This window comes from Triplophysa rosa, linkage group LG6 (genome assembly GCF_024868665.1).
Source record: "Triplophysa rosa linkage group LG6, Trosa_1v2, whole genome shotgun sequence".
Taxonomy (NCBI): domain Eukaryota; kingdom Metazoa; phylum Chordata; class Actinopteri; order Cypriniformes; family Nemacheilidae; genus Triplophysa; species Triplophysa rosa.
In genome coordinates this window covers 6,909,569-6,926,187 of record NC_079895.1, presented here as the reverse complement: position 1 = coordinate 6,926,187, position 16,619 = coordinate 6,909,569, and the positions used below count along the sequence as shown (strand labels likewise).

The 16,619-nt window shown below is 38.2% G+C and overlaps 1 protein-coding gene across 4 annotated transcripts in view; it reads right to left on the bottom strand.

Moving 5' to 3' along the window:
* The window catches only part of sema5ba (sema domain, seven thrombospondin repeats (type 1 and type 1-like), transmembrane domain (TM) and short cytoplasmic domain, (semaphorin) 5Ba), a 121,803-nt gene extending 105,877 nt beyond the window's left edge, over positions 1 to 15,926 (bottom strand). For all 4 annotated transcript variants that reach the window (XM_057335646.1, XM_057335648.1, XM_057335649.1 and 1 more), the window contains exon 1: positions 15,788 to 15,926. The gene's annotated coding sequence lies outside the window, so the exon portion shown is untranslated. The remainder of the gene's footprint in view (positions 1 to 15,787) is intronic.
* Positions 15,927 to 16,619: the final 693 nt, after the last annotated feature.

Genomic DNA, 16,619 nt, shown 5'->3' with positions numbered 1-16,619 from the left:
CTCTCTCATGAGGTTAAATATCGAGCCTGCTCTGAAAACCTTCTCTTGTCTTGTCATCCTCTCTTCTCTTCCGGCTTCGTCCCTTACTTCGGTCTCTTCGGAGACTGCCCTTCCCCCCGGGGAAAGGGATGGAACAATGGACTTCTACTGCCACGTGGTTAAGCCATGCCGGCCGACCACGAGGCCCGAAACCTTCTGTAGGACTGCCTTTCTGAAACCTTTTGAACAATTCCATCTCTGCACATGCATACAGATATCGGTCCAGCACAGAGCTTGCAAGTATCTGTTTCTATTTATAGAATAGCTGCGTTAAGTCTGTGCCTCTTTGTTAAAGATGATTTTTATTGGTGTTCAGAAATCGCTGCCATTCCCATGCTCTCTCTCTCTCTCTCTCTCTCTCTCTCTCTCTCTCTCTGCTTCCTAGCGCATTTCATGTTTCATGTAATTTGTGTGTGTTATGCGATCGTCATTGTTTTTGTTATCATGTAGAGTAGAGTTTAATAAACAACCATATATATTCGTTTGTGATGGGTTTTCTGTATTCAGGCTCACAAACTTGGTCCCTTCTACTGTGTTTTCGATTTACGCTACCTTTGCTCTAAATCCTGTTTGGTAAAGTCATGTTACTTATGGCCATGAGATAATGTAAAGTATATAATATCATTGAGGCATTTGCTGGACGAATGCATACAAGTATTGTTATGCTTTATATAATCAGAGACCGTAAAATATGTATATTTGATCACTAAACTAAACTAAACTAATTCCTTGACTGAAATTGATGTTTTAAATAACTCATTTTATGGATATGATCTTGAAAGATCTGGTGGAGAACCATATTTGGTGAGCTTTGCTCATCAATATAATAACGTTAGCTAAAACCGCTACAACACAATAAAAACCGTTTTGCTCAAAATACTTTTTGAACATTTTTTAAAACTGTATCTGTTTTTGCAAATAAACCCTTCAAATATATTCCTTTAAAATTAAATAACACAAAAACAAATATTTTAAGACATATTTATATATATCATAGGGAAAAAAAAGTGACATATGTGACTGAAGAACTTAAGATATAACTGCTGAATTTTGAAAAGTAATATGAGATCGCATGAAGAAGCATGCAAAAACTGAATTTTACAGTAAGTTGAACTGGAATAGCCTGAGCTATGCCAAGCATTCTAATGCCCGGTTTTCACAGACAAGGCTTAAGACTAGTGAGCTGTCTTAACTGAAAATAAATTGCCCTGACATAATGTATATATAAATATGTAATTGCCATTGTTTTGTCTCAATATGCACACCAGTAATATTTTTATCTAAGGCATTTTAATGAAATCAACAAATATCCTAATTTAACTAAGGCATAGTCTTGGCTTAAGCTAAGCCTTGTCTGTGAAACCGGGCCTAAATGTCTTAATAAAAGTTCTGAATTTTAGTATCAAACTTCTGTCTGTGAACAACTCACGCAACATCAACCTTGAGCAAGATCAAAAGCAGAGATCCCAGCCGAGCACTCAACGCTTGGTGCAATCAAAACTTCACCTGTTTCAGTGTATGACAAAGAACTTGTCTCATCTCATCTCATTGTTAGGAGTTCTGAAACTAATGAACACTGTAACTTCTCTGTAATGAAACAGAATTAAAGTCAATGGATGAAGTGCCAATCCTGTGAGTAATTACTGCCAGTCAGATGAATCACAAAGCCACAGCGCTCCCTCTCCTCCTGGACAACGGGGTAATTAACAATTCAGCGTAAACCTCTCGCTTTAATGAGATCATTACAGAAAACAAATAACCCCTGAATGGGAGACCTAACTATCTTTTGTCAAAGCATCAGGGCATAAACTCATGCACTTCTGGTTTGCCAATTTAATGCGAACGTGTTAGTCTTTCATCTGGTTATCGTTTATGAATGTGACTTATCAAGGCATTCAAAATATTATAATTCTGTCCTGAATTACTTAGCCTTACGTTGTTTCAAAGCTATATACATTTCTTTGTTCTGTTAAACCCAAAGAACGATATTAAGAAAAATGTTAGCAACTGAGATTTCTGGGGCACCATAGAAAAAATCAAAATGGTAGTCCAAGGTGTTTTTCTAAATTCTTCAAAATATCTCATTTTCAAAAAACATTATACAGTATTTTTTTCTACAATGGTATTCAATGATGCCCCAGACATTTTAGTTGCTAACATTCTTCCAAATATCTTTCTCTGTGTTCATCAGAACAAAGAAATGTATACAGTTTGGAAAAACTTGAGTAAGACAGAATTAAAATTTTTGGGTAAACTATCCATTTAATGATACAACAACACAATCTCACGAGAATTCCTACTATTTGGTAGGGTGGATAATTCGTATGAATTTGTATGATATTATTCATATGTTTTAGTACGATTTGCTTTCGAGCCAATGACGGTTAGGGTTAGGGCTTCTGTGTTGCTTTTTCTTATATTCATACATTTTTGTATGATTTACATCGTACAAATTTATACGATTTAGCCATTTGCTTTTGCTATGCAATTGCCTGCTCTTAATTTATGCAATTCAACTGACAATTGACAATTACGATACTCTTGGTTGCAATAAATAAACAAACAGGTAAACATGACAAGGAATGTTGCTTATGCTAAGTTTCTTTACTAATTAAAACATTAATTCTCAACATCAATACTTCAAGAGGTATTGATGCGATCTACTCATTAAATAGACACAATAAAGCCCATTGTTTTGCACAGCAAGATAGTTGAAGTACATGTATGATTCAATTGCATGGGATCTCTGTCATATTGACAGGCGTGGATGGCTCATGTGCCCTCACAGCTACATGTTACCGTGACCTTTGGCAGCGTGAACACCATTGTTTGTACTCAGGCGCTCTAAGTAGCACTGTGACGGGCGGGCGGTTGGCTGGATGGGGTGATGGGCCATTCACACGGTACGCGGCAGTCGCATTTGTTCAGTTCATTTTCAATGGGAAACATGCGGTAAGCGGCAAAACGCGGGCGGTTTCATTGGCGGACCGGAGGCGGTCCGCAAGCGGTGCTCGTGCACCCAAAATCCTGCCATTTCCACGAGCACGGCTCTTTGCGGCAGGCGCTGCTAAAGATAAAAATATTTTATCTTCATGTGAGCGGCAGCCGCGTCGGATTTAATCAATCAATGAACAGATTATTACCAGCCAATCATAGAACATTTTACTCATCTTGTAGACGAACGTTGAAAAGATGGAGGAAAAGATAGTTTTAACTGTTATTGACTTCCCAGAGCTGTACGATACGTCGAAAATCTTATACACAAATAAGAAGATTTAGCATTTCTTTCTTGTTTAGGTTAGCCTAACTTGGGTTACCTGATACAAAATCGTATTTCCCACAAATTCTTTACATCAGCACGTGCAAGTGATGACGCTCCACAGGCAAATCGATTTAAGCAACCTTAGTTGGCCCAAACGAAAAATGTTTATTAAATCACTGAAGACAGTAAGTGAAATTAAACAAATAATGACGAAAACACAGAATTTTATTTGTTTTATTTCGTTTTTAGCAAATACAAGTGGGACCTTGTTGGTTGTAATCATGGCAACGTCCGCCCCGACACCGCGATGCGAGCACCGTCTAGACTGCACAAAGCGCTTCAACTAGAGAGAAAGGCGGCTGCCGCGTACTGTCTGAATCCACCATTATTCTGAGCAGCGTCTCTGTCAATGTCATAATTAAGACTTCAGGGGGCAGACTTAAAGAGCAGAGATAACTGATGGAGAATCAAACATACACCCGCTTACAGATAAGACTCTGTCTGGTTTAACACTCATTAGCGGAAGTGATGTGAAATAGATAAGCAACACATTCAGAGGTTCTGACTGGAGGCTTGTCTTGCATTGTTAACAGTTTTTTTCTGTTTTTCAAATAGCACAGCTATACTGCTCCACCAGCACTGACCAGCTTGGACAGTAGAGGGAAACGCAAAATAAATCATGTTACAGCAGAGACATCTCTGACAAAATTTATTTAGCCGTCAACACTTCACTATAAAGCCCTGTGATTGTTAACTAACACTCTCGGCACAATAAAGATAATGTTTCTATAAAGCACTCAACCTGGTTTAACGGCGAGTCATTTACGGCTATGTTTCTGGTTATTAAATCTCTCTCTTAAAGCCCCATCTATCCATCTCATTAAATAAAAGGCGTTCCTTAGGGAATGTTAATGATTTCCCATCAATTCAAGATTCAGACTCTATTTTGCTCACGTTGATGCTGTAAATGTCCCAGCGTGAGACGTGAGAATAAAACTATATCTGACGTTGGCATTCAATTTACTTCTATTTTCACTGACACCACCTTCCAGGAGGGAGGGGGGAAAGACTAAACGCAGCATAACGGCAGCACAAATTGGCCGTCTACGCTTAACAAGCTTCTATTTTATGTCTTGTTTATTCCATTCACAGCACAGTGGCAGCAGTTCTGTCATTTTCCAAAGCCTAATAAATAGAAGCACGCTTTTGTAAAGTCAAAGCATGGGCTGCCGCTACATTGTAAACTGCTGAGGGCTGCCGGGCTCCATGCCAACTGAGACGCTAAGACAAGTTTACTGTTAACAGTTGGAGGAAGATGGGTTGGTCGGTGGGGGGAATGTGAAGTTGGCTCATGTGGGCTCTGCATTGGATCTAGACCTCTATATGTCCGCTCTGTGTGTTTATGGGCTGAGCAGACCCCCCTAGGCCAGCTGAAATGGAACTGGCACCGTGGGGTTAAAGAATCTGATGAGGTACACCATAAGCTTATTTCCCATGAAGGTGTTAAAGTAATGGAGGGATTTGATTTCACTGGTATTGAACTGGTGCGACGCGGCCCAAATGTGTGTCACAGGTCTGTTCTGACAGCAGGGAAACCAACGGGGATTTTTCAATGTGCATAATTAGGAGAGCAAAAAAATAACCTTACCAACTTCATAACGTATAAGAAGCAAGGAGAAACTGTCCAAATTAGGCAGATGACAACATGGGCAGGTTGCACAAAATTTTCCCAACCAAAAGTACACTACATTAGACCCAAGAACACAACCTTAACTATATATTAAAAACAAATTCATGACAAGAAAAAAAACACGGTTCGTGCTGAACAAAACCCGCTTTGTACAGTGTATAGTTCACCCAAAAATGAAAAGTCTATCATCATTTACTCACCCTGTTGTCATTTCAAACCTGTATGACTTTCTTCCGCAGAACATAAAAGAAGATATTTTGAAGAATGTTGTTAAGCAAACAATGGCGATACCCATTCACTTCTATATGTACACAAAACCAATGCAAGTCAATGGGTACAGCCCATTGTTGTTGGGTGAACTATCACTTTAAGAGACATTTCATCTATCTCTTGAGAACCACTAATATTGAAACCTGCAAATCTTCTAGTATTGGTATAATTGTCTCTTGAACAGTCCTCAGTTCAAGTAACTAAGAGACTACCCATAAATACCAGGTTAAAGAGAGCTGGGGGACTTTTTGTGTTAACCTGCTGGAGACTAGCGGTTTATTAGTGATCTTAATAACATGCCACTCCTGTTGGCAAATACAGCCGTTCCAGATAGACAGTATCAGATCTCAAAGAGAAAATTATAACATACCAAGAAAGTGGAAATGGAATCCTTTTTATGTGTTTTGCTGCAGCTTTAATCACAAACAGAAACTTAAAAGCAAGTGAAGGTCAATACATTATTTACACCCACTATATTGATTGTTTTCCTTATTTTGGAACATTGTTCGTACTCCAGGGACCTATTGCTTAGTTTCACCGATCGACTGAACCTGTTATCCACTCAGGGCTCTCTCTCTCTCTCTATCCACCGCTATGCGGGCCTTTGTACTTGTGTTGGCATGCAGGTCCGTATCCCCCTTCAAAACCTCTGAAACTTTAAAAACTCCCCTCTTAGGAAGTTTTCAATGGGGCCCTTGTCCAAAGCATAGCACTCCAGTGTTAGAAGGGGACGTCTGCAAAGAGACATATTTACTTTAAAACATCAAACATTTTGCTAGCCTGATTCATACAAGTGTGTTTGTGTGGCACTTCCTTCCAAGGATATGTTGCCGTGTTTGCCACCTTCCCTCAAGTCAGGGATGGTGAGTTGTTGTAAGTTTTACATTAGGTTGCCATTTAGTGAGGTAAGGGGGCGTGTTAAAATTCAGTATAGAAATTAAAGTGATAGTTCACCCAAAAATAAAAATCTTTTGTTATTTCAAACCTGTATGACTTTCTTTCTGCCGCAGAACACAAAAGAAGATAGTTTGAAGAACGTTGTTAATCAGCACCCATTCACTTGCATTGGTTTTGTGTCCATACAATAAAAGTGAATGGGTGCCCGCGCTGTTCAGTTACCGACTTTCCTCAAAATATTTTCCATGTGTTATGCATAAGAAAGAAAGTCATACAGGTTTGAAATAACAAGAGGGTGAGTAAATGATGACAGAATTTTTACTTTTGTGTGAACTATCCTTTTAACTGTACAGATCACCCCAATTACCTTCGCATGAATCTATCTTATCTTTTTGCCCTGTTTATTTTAACATTGGCCACAATTAGAGTGAAACACTAGTGTACTGCTTACTGCATGCAATATGCGCTTTGTACTGCTTACAATTTTTTTTAAACCATGATGAAATCAGAATATATTATTTACAAGTCTGATTGTCATCTAGAGCATAAATATGTTTTTATATGCATAAATATGTTTCATACAGTATAGCAACATAATTCTTGGAAGCAAAATGAGGATTGGCATGAATGTCTTGGGATGGCAGGAAAACCTGTCCAGGGAAATCTGAAGGAATTATCAGATGGATCAAATGAAAATTAGGCTGTTGTCTCAGAACTTCAGTAAAGGCTCTTGACTAATGGTAAACCAAGGACAAAGGCATCCATCTATGTTCATGCACATAAATTCTCATTATATGGGTTATTTCAAGTGAATTTAGAAAAGCTGTTTGGCAGAAAACCATCCCAGCCCAAAGATAATATTCCGATCTTGACATTAGCCATTACCTTGCAAGGACACAGACTTACACTGGGGACAGGGTCACCTCTTAGATTGCTTTTCTATCTGCTTTGTCCACAATTAGATCACAGATGGATGCTCAACCTACATCAGAAAGTAAAAACATGCCATTTCCATAATGCATAACCGCTAGTCATATTCTAAATTTAGAATTAAAAAATCAATTTTGTGTTAAAAAAAGGTACTGTATGTCAATCAAACACATCCATTTATTGTGATTAATTAGAAAAACAGCATGTTTTGTTTACCATCGAAGATGCATGCCCCATCGCAGCCAAACCATGTTTACTGAGAAGCCCAGAACTCAAATTAGAAATGCATCAATTAAAAATGTTTTCATATTTATTCGTCTTTGTCCTTGCTGACAGATTATCAACACAAGGCAAGCGCCCCTGGATTTCCCCCACATTTAAAGCATCATTATTAATCATAACTCCACATAAACAAACTTGTCTGATCGTTGATGAGAGCAGGATGGATGTTCCCTGAATGTTCTGTGTTGATTCGGACTGGACATTAATCACTGTCAAACAAGGTTCTGCCTGTCGATGTGTTTCAGACAGACCTTTGTGCCCCAACACAAAGCTATTTCTTATCACTATAGAAACAGCCACCAACCCCACTGCATAGGCAAGTCCAGGAAAAGGTTTTGGTATTAGCACTACAGAATGGGCATGGTTGGCATAAAATGCAACACCCGCAACATTAATGTTGCCTGTGGTTCCATCATATTATTGTTGTTTGCTTGAGCATCTGAATCAGATCAGCATAAATGACACGGGCTGAAGAATCAGTTCACCCAAAACTTAAAAGTTGTCATGATTTATTTACTCATTTCATTCCAAACCTATATAACGAAACGGAACATAAAAATTATTAATTAACAATTAATAATAAATGTCAATACATTAAGCCCAAATGTAACACATAATAAAGCACACAAGAGTGTCAGCAATAAAGTATGTACATGACATGAGTAAATGATGACAAAATTTTGGGGTAAACTGATGTTTTAACCAATTACGTGAGCATGGGGACGGGACCATTTGTCTCTGACCAATGAGAGCTAGAGTGTTCGAAACATATTTCACAGTCATTTCTTGCAATTCTGATTGGTATTGGCTGAGGTACTATGTGTGCAAAATGACATTTTCAATCAAAACTAGTCAGCTAAAGACACACATCACCTTGTATGCTTACATCAAACCAACATTAGGTCAAAAGTGTCTCACTTCTATCATGGCTTTTAAAAACACTATTCTTTCTTCCTCAGAAGGGCAATAAGTTCATTAAAGGGGAACTCTGACCAAAAATGAAAATTCTGCCATTAATTACCCACCCTCAAGTCATTTAACATCATCATCGTAAAATTGTCCATGCGACTAGGGTGGTTAAGTATAAATTATTATAATGCGACGAGGATACTTTTTTGGCGCAAACAAAACTAACGACTATATTCAAAAACTTCCTGATTTGAGTGTTAGTTTCCAGCGTGCGTTCCCGAGAGCCACACGACAGTGCTTCCGGTGTCAGCATCGCTTGACTCATGCGTGTTCTGATGTAGAGCCTATGTGGTCAGAACGCGCAGGCGTCGAGCGATGCTGACACCGGCTGCACTGTCATGTGGCTCGTGTGTTTGGTTGCGTTGCAATCTATGGAGGAGTCAGAAAGCTTCCAAAACTTCCAAAACTACCTTAATTTGCGTTCTGGGGGAAAACGGAGGTCCTAGGGATGTTAAACTACTTGAGGGTGAGTAATTAATGGCAGAATTTTCATTTTTGGTCAGAGTTCCCCTTTAAGGCATACAGTAAAAGACATATTGGAGTAAACATCTGGAATAGAATTGAGACTCCAGGAGGAATATCCACTCAGTATAGAGCGATAAGATACCTGAACCACAGATTCGATACTTGAACGTGTCTGATAAGAGACTCTGGTGGTCTTTTGCATTCAGAGAGCTATTGTTCATTCTGTATTTATAAGTGACTAAAAGCAAAGGGCAATTAATATCTCATTTTACAGCCAGTGCTTACACGGTATGTCATTCTGACTCAGAAAGGCATTCAATTCACATCCACGTTTTGGAAATGCGTTGGTCTATTGTGCCCTTTTCAAATTACCTATCAAAATTCAATATCACAGTTCTTACAGTTCTGTAAATGACAGTCAGTCAGAGGATAAAAGAGAGAATTGTGAAGCTAAATAATAACCTGTCGTTTTATTGAGTTGAGCTGAAAGAAATTGATTTCTCTGTTGCTTTTAGAGGTTGCGATAAAAATCAGGTGTGCAAACACAGGATTACAGAGTCTCAGTGGACTGTCACTAACAGCGAGAGGGGTGAGAGTAAATCTTCAGTATCTAGACAGTGGTGGATTTATATCAGCATGTATAATTTGTGAAATGTAAAGCCAATTTATTGCAATGCTCAGATTCCTCGCTGTTTTTTCCCCCTGAATGTTTCTTTACGGGATGGAAAAGCCCAAAGGTGTCTTGGATCTTTCTCACAAAATCACTGAAGAAAAATAAAAATAGTAAGAAATGAGCTGATTTGGCCTTTGAATTATTTCATAGAAATTTATATCGGAGATAAACGTTGACTTTTGATGACTCACTTAGATAATCAAATCTGACCAATTGGAGACATTGCTAAGATTATTTCTAAAACTATGAATGAGAAGAACCTGAAATATTCTGCTGTCCTATTGAAAAAGATTATTTAAAAATGATTCTTAACCAAAGACCAACACAGATCGTTAGATGCTAAATTCATCTTTTCACAATCAAAAGAAGAGACGTATGGTATCACAATCACATTTAAACATAAATTCACATTTTACTCTGTGAAACAGACTTGTGCCATAGGGCAAAAGATTTTAGGAGAGACAGCAAAAATGCCTTAGACCAGGGGTATTAAATCACCAGAAGGGGGACAATGTTCCCACCGTGCACCACAAAAGCACTAACACCCATCTACCATAGATGTGCAGGGTCACCCATTGCACTGAATGGGCCCCCTTTCTCCAGCTTTTGGGGGCTTCACCAACAACACCATCAATGGGAATAGTGTTCCTCCCCCACAATGGGCAAATCAACTGTGGGAGCATTTTGGTCTCTACCCTCTTCCCAGTCTCCTCATTGAAGCCTCCTTGGACCAAACAATGCCAAAGAAAAGATGCATGCCTTCACGTCCGCTTACATACAACCGCATCCTTCTTTTGACAGCGGGGTGGACTGGAGAACACCAGCTTTACCAATATTAAACGTTTTTAAAAAACACAAGCTGCTTATGATTCACACATTGCAATTTACTGTAGAGCATCTAAACACGCTTTCCTGAGTTGACAGGAACTCTTATGATACATTTTCATTCAATAATTTTTCGACTGTGAAAATTACAGGAAGCATGAAGTATTGCATTCATTTAATTAGAACCCACAAGAGTGAGCAATGCATCTCACTTCACTTGTGTAGAAACATCTCCATGACAACATGAGACATAATTGTTGGTTCGAAGGCTTAATTGATTGTTTTATTTCATCTGTCGTCTGTCTGCAAGATGTTATAAAAAAGCTGATACAAACATGTTGACAAGATAAGACTCCAGACAAATTGAGCGCCTTCAATCACATCAAGTATTAATTAGGACTGCAGACAGTGAGTAGCTAAGCCATATCACTGATCACATTTCACAGGCTGAGTAGTGCGCAACCATCCTTCCACACAGAGGTGTGCAATGGACAGCTGGGGGTTTATAAGCATAGGCATCCGTATTCCATATAATAAAAATCTTTACAAACTAGTTGTTGAACTGATTGGCCAATACATTTAATTCCCACCACATCAGCCCTTTCTTTACAAACAAAAGATTGCGGGGCGTTCCTACAATATTCTTGAGAAGCAGCCAAGGGCCGCCAAATTCCTTCTGTTCTGTTCTACCCCTTGATAGCAAGAATGATAATGAAGATATTCATTAAAAGGAACAATTCACACCAATCAGGCATCAAAGCATCACAAGAACCTTTATTTGCTTTCAGACACGGCCTGGGAACGGCACAAGCTAACTTCGCTCTTTCAAAACTGACAGCCCCATGCGCCCAGGACAAGCTACAGCTGTGGGCTAAACAACTTTGCACTTAATGTTATGATAAATTGCAAAGTTATCACTGTTAATCAGCTAAATATATACATTAAGTGTAACACTTAGCCAATCGTCTTTGTTAGAGGTACAGTTCACCCAAAAATGAAAATTCCGTCACCATTTAGTCACCCTCAAGTTGTTCCAGACACTGTATAAATTATTTGTTTTGATGAACACAGAGAAAGATTTTTGGAAGAATGCTTGTAATCAAACAGCTCTTGGCCACCATTGACTACCATAGTAGGAAAAATTGCTTTATACATTTCTTTGTTCTGTTGAACAAAAAAGCAGATATTTTAAAGAATGTAGGAAAGCAAACAGTTCTGGGGCACTTATGACTACTCTTGTCATTTTTCCTATGGTAGTCAATGGTGGCCAAGAACTGTTTGGTTGCAAGCATTCTTCCAAATATATTTCTCTGTGTTCATCAGAACAAATAATTTATACAGGTTTGGAACAACTTGAGGGTGACTAAATGGTGACGGAATTTGCATTTTTGGGTGAACTGTACCTTTAAATAAGACACCATGCTATTGTTCTTGCTTTATCAGTTAATCAAAATGATTAAATTCTACATTATTGTTTAAGAATCAGGGTATAGCAAGTGAGTTTATACTACAGAGATAAACATATAGCAGATTGAGTGCCACAAATATCAATATTAGAACACATCTCTGCAATGCAATTTAAATGCGCTGTGCAAATTATACTAATAAAAAAACTTAAAGCACACAGTTAAATATAACAGAACTAAAAATCTAATTTGACCTCATGCGTAGCGCTTATCTAATTAGGGAAAGCTTTTTAGAAAGCTGTTTGCAACTGTGCTAAAAAGACTCAAGCTAAGTGTCAGGTCAGATGAATCAGTCTGCGCTGGCGGCAGTACGCAACCTTCCTGTTACCTCACACTTGTCTCAAGTGCTTTAAAACACAGAGCACTGTGCATTTAGACAAAGACAGATTACCATAGATCAAGATGCGCACACATGCCATTTCTTCCCTGAATGCTAAAGTGAAGAAACTAAACGATGTTGACTCACAAATGGCTTGAAAACTACCTTTACTTAGGCACTCGGGCATGCACATTAGCTGAAACATATTATCCGAATAGCACAGCGCTTATCAAAGATATCATTAGGGTAAGTCTAATTCTGTGTGCCTTAAGCAGAATTGCAAATCTAATATTAAAAATTAAGACATACACGTTCTGCTACAATAGAAAAATCTTCCAGTTAGATTGCTAAATTAAGGTTTAAAATTGTTTTACGAACACGAAGAAACCTCTGGCAGCTTGAGAGGAAACGTTATCGAGTTCTCTAGCTTTACACCTGGAGTCTATGGTGTGTCTTTATAAGCTCAGTTACCCTCACTAACCCCGACACAGGGCAGAAGAACGCTTGGCACTGTCACTCTATAGTCCATGCAGTCATATCTGCTGCCAGTCAGATCAAGTTCTTTCCCATAAAACTTTCATTCACAATCTTCCCTTGCCGATGATGGCTTGGCATCAGAAATAATTCAGACGGCACATCTTATGCGCCACTGAAAGTTTGATAAGGGCTACTAAGTCATCTTTTCCCAAGATCTAAAATTATTTATGCTTATATCAGATGCAATTGATCAGATCTTCCTTTTACAGGTCTTGTTACGGGTGTCGCTCGCTGTGGTACTTGAGGGTCCTTTGCAATTGCTAAGAGAACATCTACGATGCACATTTTAAACTGACGAGATCTCATCAGATCATTATTGATGAAAACCTGCTTTGCATTTGAAAAGAGGGGCCTCATGGACTATGAAAACACATGAATCAACTGGCACATGCAATGATGGCGGTGGGGGGGCTATATGAATATTAATATTCGTACACAAAAGCCTCAGTCGACCTGTAAACAAATGAACTCCTTCGGTTGAGGGAGACGTTCACAAGCCGCCTCAGGCACCCGTAAACAAACACAATAGATCCAGACCTAATAACACCCTTCATCGCATGAATGATAAAAATCTACTGCAGAGTGTCAGACCCCTGGAAGTAAGTCATAATGGGACTATAAAGAAACTCCTTGCGGTTATTTATCCTTCTCTTGGACTTGACTTTGAGAAGAACTGAACAAATGCACCTATGGGAACCGTGACCAAGCACCATTAATACACAATGCACATGCTTTAAACGTGTGTGGCAGCACAGCTAAACAACCTATAACATATATGCTGTTCCAAGACACATTTATGTAAAGATCTATGAGTGATGTTTGAGAAATAAGTGGACGGACGGTGCTTGACTAGAATATGTAAGTGAATGGGGTAAGCTCGGGTAAATATCTCTGGAGCGCCTTGAAGATACTAAACTACAGCTAATTTATTCTCACTTTGAATTACATACAATGGGGTCTCGGGTTATAAAAGTGGGGAAGATCATAAGACGTTCTTAACCAAAACAAGGGTGAAATTAGGCCCATAAAATACGAACAGAATTTCAAAGCAAGCTGTATGCAAGTGTTCCCAATGAAGCGGTGTGCGATTCTTTAGAAAATAACGCATCTACATAATCACCTACATTCCACCACATAATGATGTTCCTTTCAAGAGCCGCTATAGACAATTATTTTAGAGCATTTCCACAACTCATATGGATGATTATTAAATGAAACCTCATGTGTAATAGAAAAGCATATAAGTTTACAAATCTTAATCTTCTAAAGCGCTTGGACTTTAACTTAAAATAACATAAATTACGTATCATTCATTACAATATGATGAGCCAATGATGTGAAATGTAAGAGTCTGAACACATTTGGACAGCGTCAGCAGTTTGCTTTTTATTACATTTTGCGTGTCTTTCATTTTCAGGAAAGTTAATGTTAAGCTATATTTTTACCTGAGCAGTGCCTAATCCTTTCCTTGAAGATACCTTCCTGTGGGTTTAGTTCTGTTACCACAAGATGCCCATTTGTACTTTTCAAGCGAACCAAATTACCTTGTTAGCCGTTTTATGTATATTGTGTATATTTATGTATTTTTATGTGTATTTGCGAATTAAAGATAAACTGCAATATGGTAGAGCTCTGGGATTAAAAACCCTTTCATGCCAGGTTAACATGAAAATATCATTTTTGCACAGGTTTATCTTCCTAACAGCAACTGCTTTGTGTGCATAGGCCACAAGACTCGACACTGCCCCCTATCGATTAAAAGCCAGTGCTGCAGTCTGTCTTCTGTACACCTGCACTCCGCTTCGCCACGAGCCGACTTCAACTTCAACATCATAAACAATAGAAATTTTCATCACGCTTTAAACGCATTGTTTGGGCAAAACGAATACAAAGAAAACAAACAGAGTGACATAAGACTTTAAAAGAGCAAGACTGTCACATTCAGAGATACAGCTGAAGAAAGAGCCGCCGAGAGTAACAAAGCCACGATTTTAGCTCACAAAGAAATTTTTAAAAGGCTGAGCATTGACAAGTTAAAACTGTCAGAAACAAAATACAAAGGACATGTTAGCAATCAAAGAAAATTCGAAAGATAAAACAGTTGCTTTCTTGTGTACCTCAAATGTGACAGATGTTTTTGACCACATGGTTCAGCGCCTGGTTCAATATGTCATGAATATAAGTGAACTCGTCAATCTGATACGTGAATATGGAGAATAATGCTATACAGCCTACTATCTTCCTGACTGTCAGATTAAGATCTTCCGTGAATTCACATAAACATACTGCGGTTAAAGTAGACGACACTAAAATAATTAAAATCGTTTAAAAATTAAAAGAAAAAAATCTGTTGATGCTTAGAGTTCCCACAAAACACAACGACACAGGTAGGTATCCGATATAGCCTAGGTGTTAGACATGGCATTTCGTTCTACACCTCGTTCACAAGCCCTGTGCAAAAGTATATAATTCTCCTAAACCAAACGAAAAATCGTAACTGTCAAGCAATATGACTTAAGAGTAGAAAGAGATAAACAGAGCAGACTAGGGGTTTTTAGATGGCGTACGGTACAAGTCCAAAGCAAAATTCTTCGGACCCTGGATAGGACGTGAGCTGCGAGTAAATCCATGTCAGGATAAAGGAATACCATAATGTACTGGATATTGTTCGGTAAAATTAACGCCAACTGAACACTTGTCTATTAAAAAGCATGTTTACAAAATATGACATTCCCAAAAGGGGTTGTTTATCACCGCGAAATAATTTTTTATAAAATATTAAGACTGTAAAAAACTAAAATAATAAAACAAAGAAAAACTAAAATATTGAAAAAATTAACCTAATCTCGTTTAACCTGACTTCCAAAGTTGTTATTTATAAAAGTAATAAATAAAAAATAATTCTTAAGAGTAACATAGGAGTCGCTAAAATGTTGGATATATGAACAAGTCACTAATTTCCTCCAAAACTGGAGTAAAATTCGCATCACGATGGCCAGATCGCATCTTCCCATATACAAATGTCAAAGTAGCCCATTTCACTATTTGCAAGCAGAACTCTTTTCTAAGTTCTCCAACTACTTCACAGTCGCATCCTACAGCAAAAAGCACGTTTTTATAAATAATCAGATAAACAGGCGAGGCAAGTATATTAATGTTTTACCTTCTGATGTCCTTTCACTGAATAAAAACAGGATCGTACATAAACCGAAAGGTATAAAGCGCAATCTCCGCTTTGCGTATCTCTCCTGTGCAGTATCCCTTTTCTGTGAATGACTTCCAGCGATCGACCCGCAGCTGCTGCTTTACTGCGCCGTGCTGGAGAGAGATAGCTACTACAGAAGGGCAGATCAAATTCAAACAAATAGGGGTGCAAACTCTAAAATGACGCTCGACTTCACATGTGTGACGCAAATGGTACAAGATCTGGTGAGGTTTCTGTTTACATTATAAACACAATTCTGTAATAACAACCTTTCCTTTGAATTGTTTTAAAGATTCATATTACATTGTTGTTGGGGTTCAGCAACACCCCTGTATTCAGCCTGAATAGTTTGTCCATAGAATCTGTGGGGTACCATGGCAATCAATTAACTGTTTAGAGTTGGACAGCGTTGACAAAAGTACCAATGTATCATATCATTATTTCGTAGTTTTTAATGCGTTTAAACAATAAACCTCGCTAAAAGGTAGCCTACACTGTAACTATTTATGCTATGGTAGAATGGTGGGATCAGTTTAACTATACTGAATGATTACCATACTCATATACCATGATATTTACATTTACATGACTTCTATGTACCTCAAAGAATTACATATTATCATACATTTCCAAAATCATGGTACAGTTTATCTATGGCACTTTTGTGTAAGTGCAGGGAATGGACAAATCTAAATTACTACAAGAAGTTTTATGGTAGAAGCCAATTGAATTGCCATGCTTGGCATATTATAGGTAGGCTACACATTAGGCTATATAGATTAGTTATATG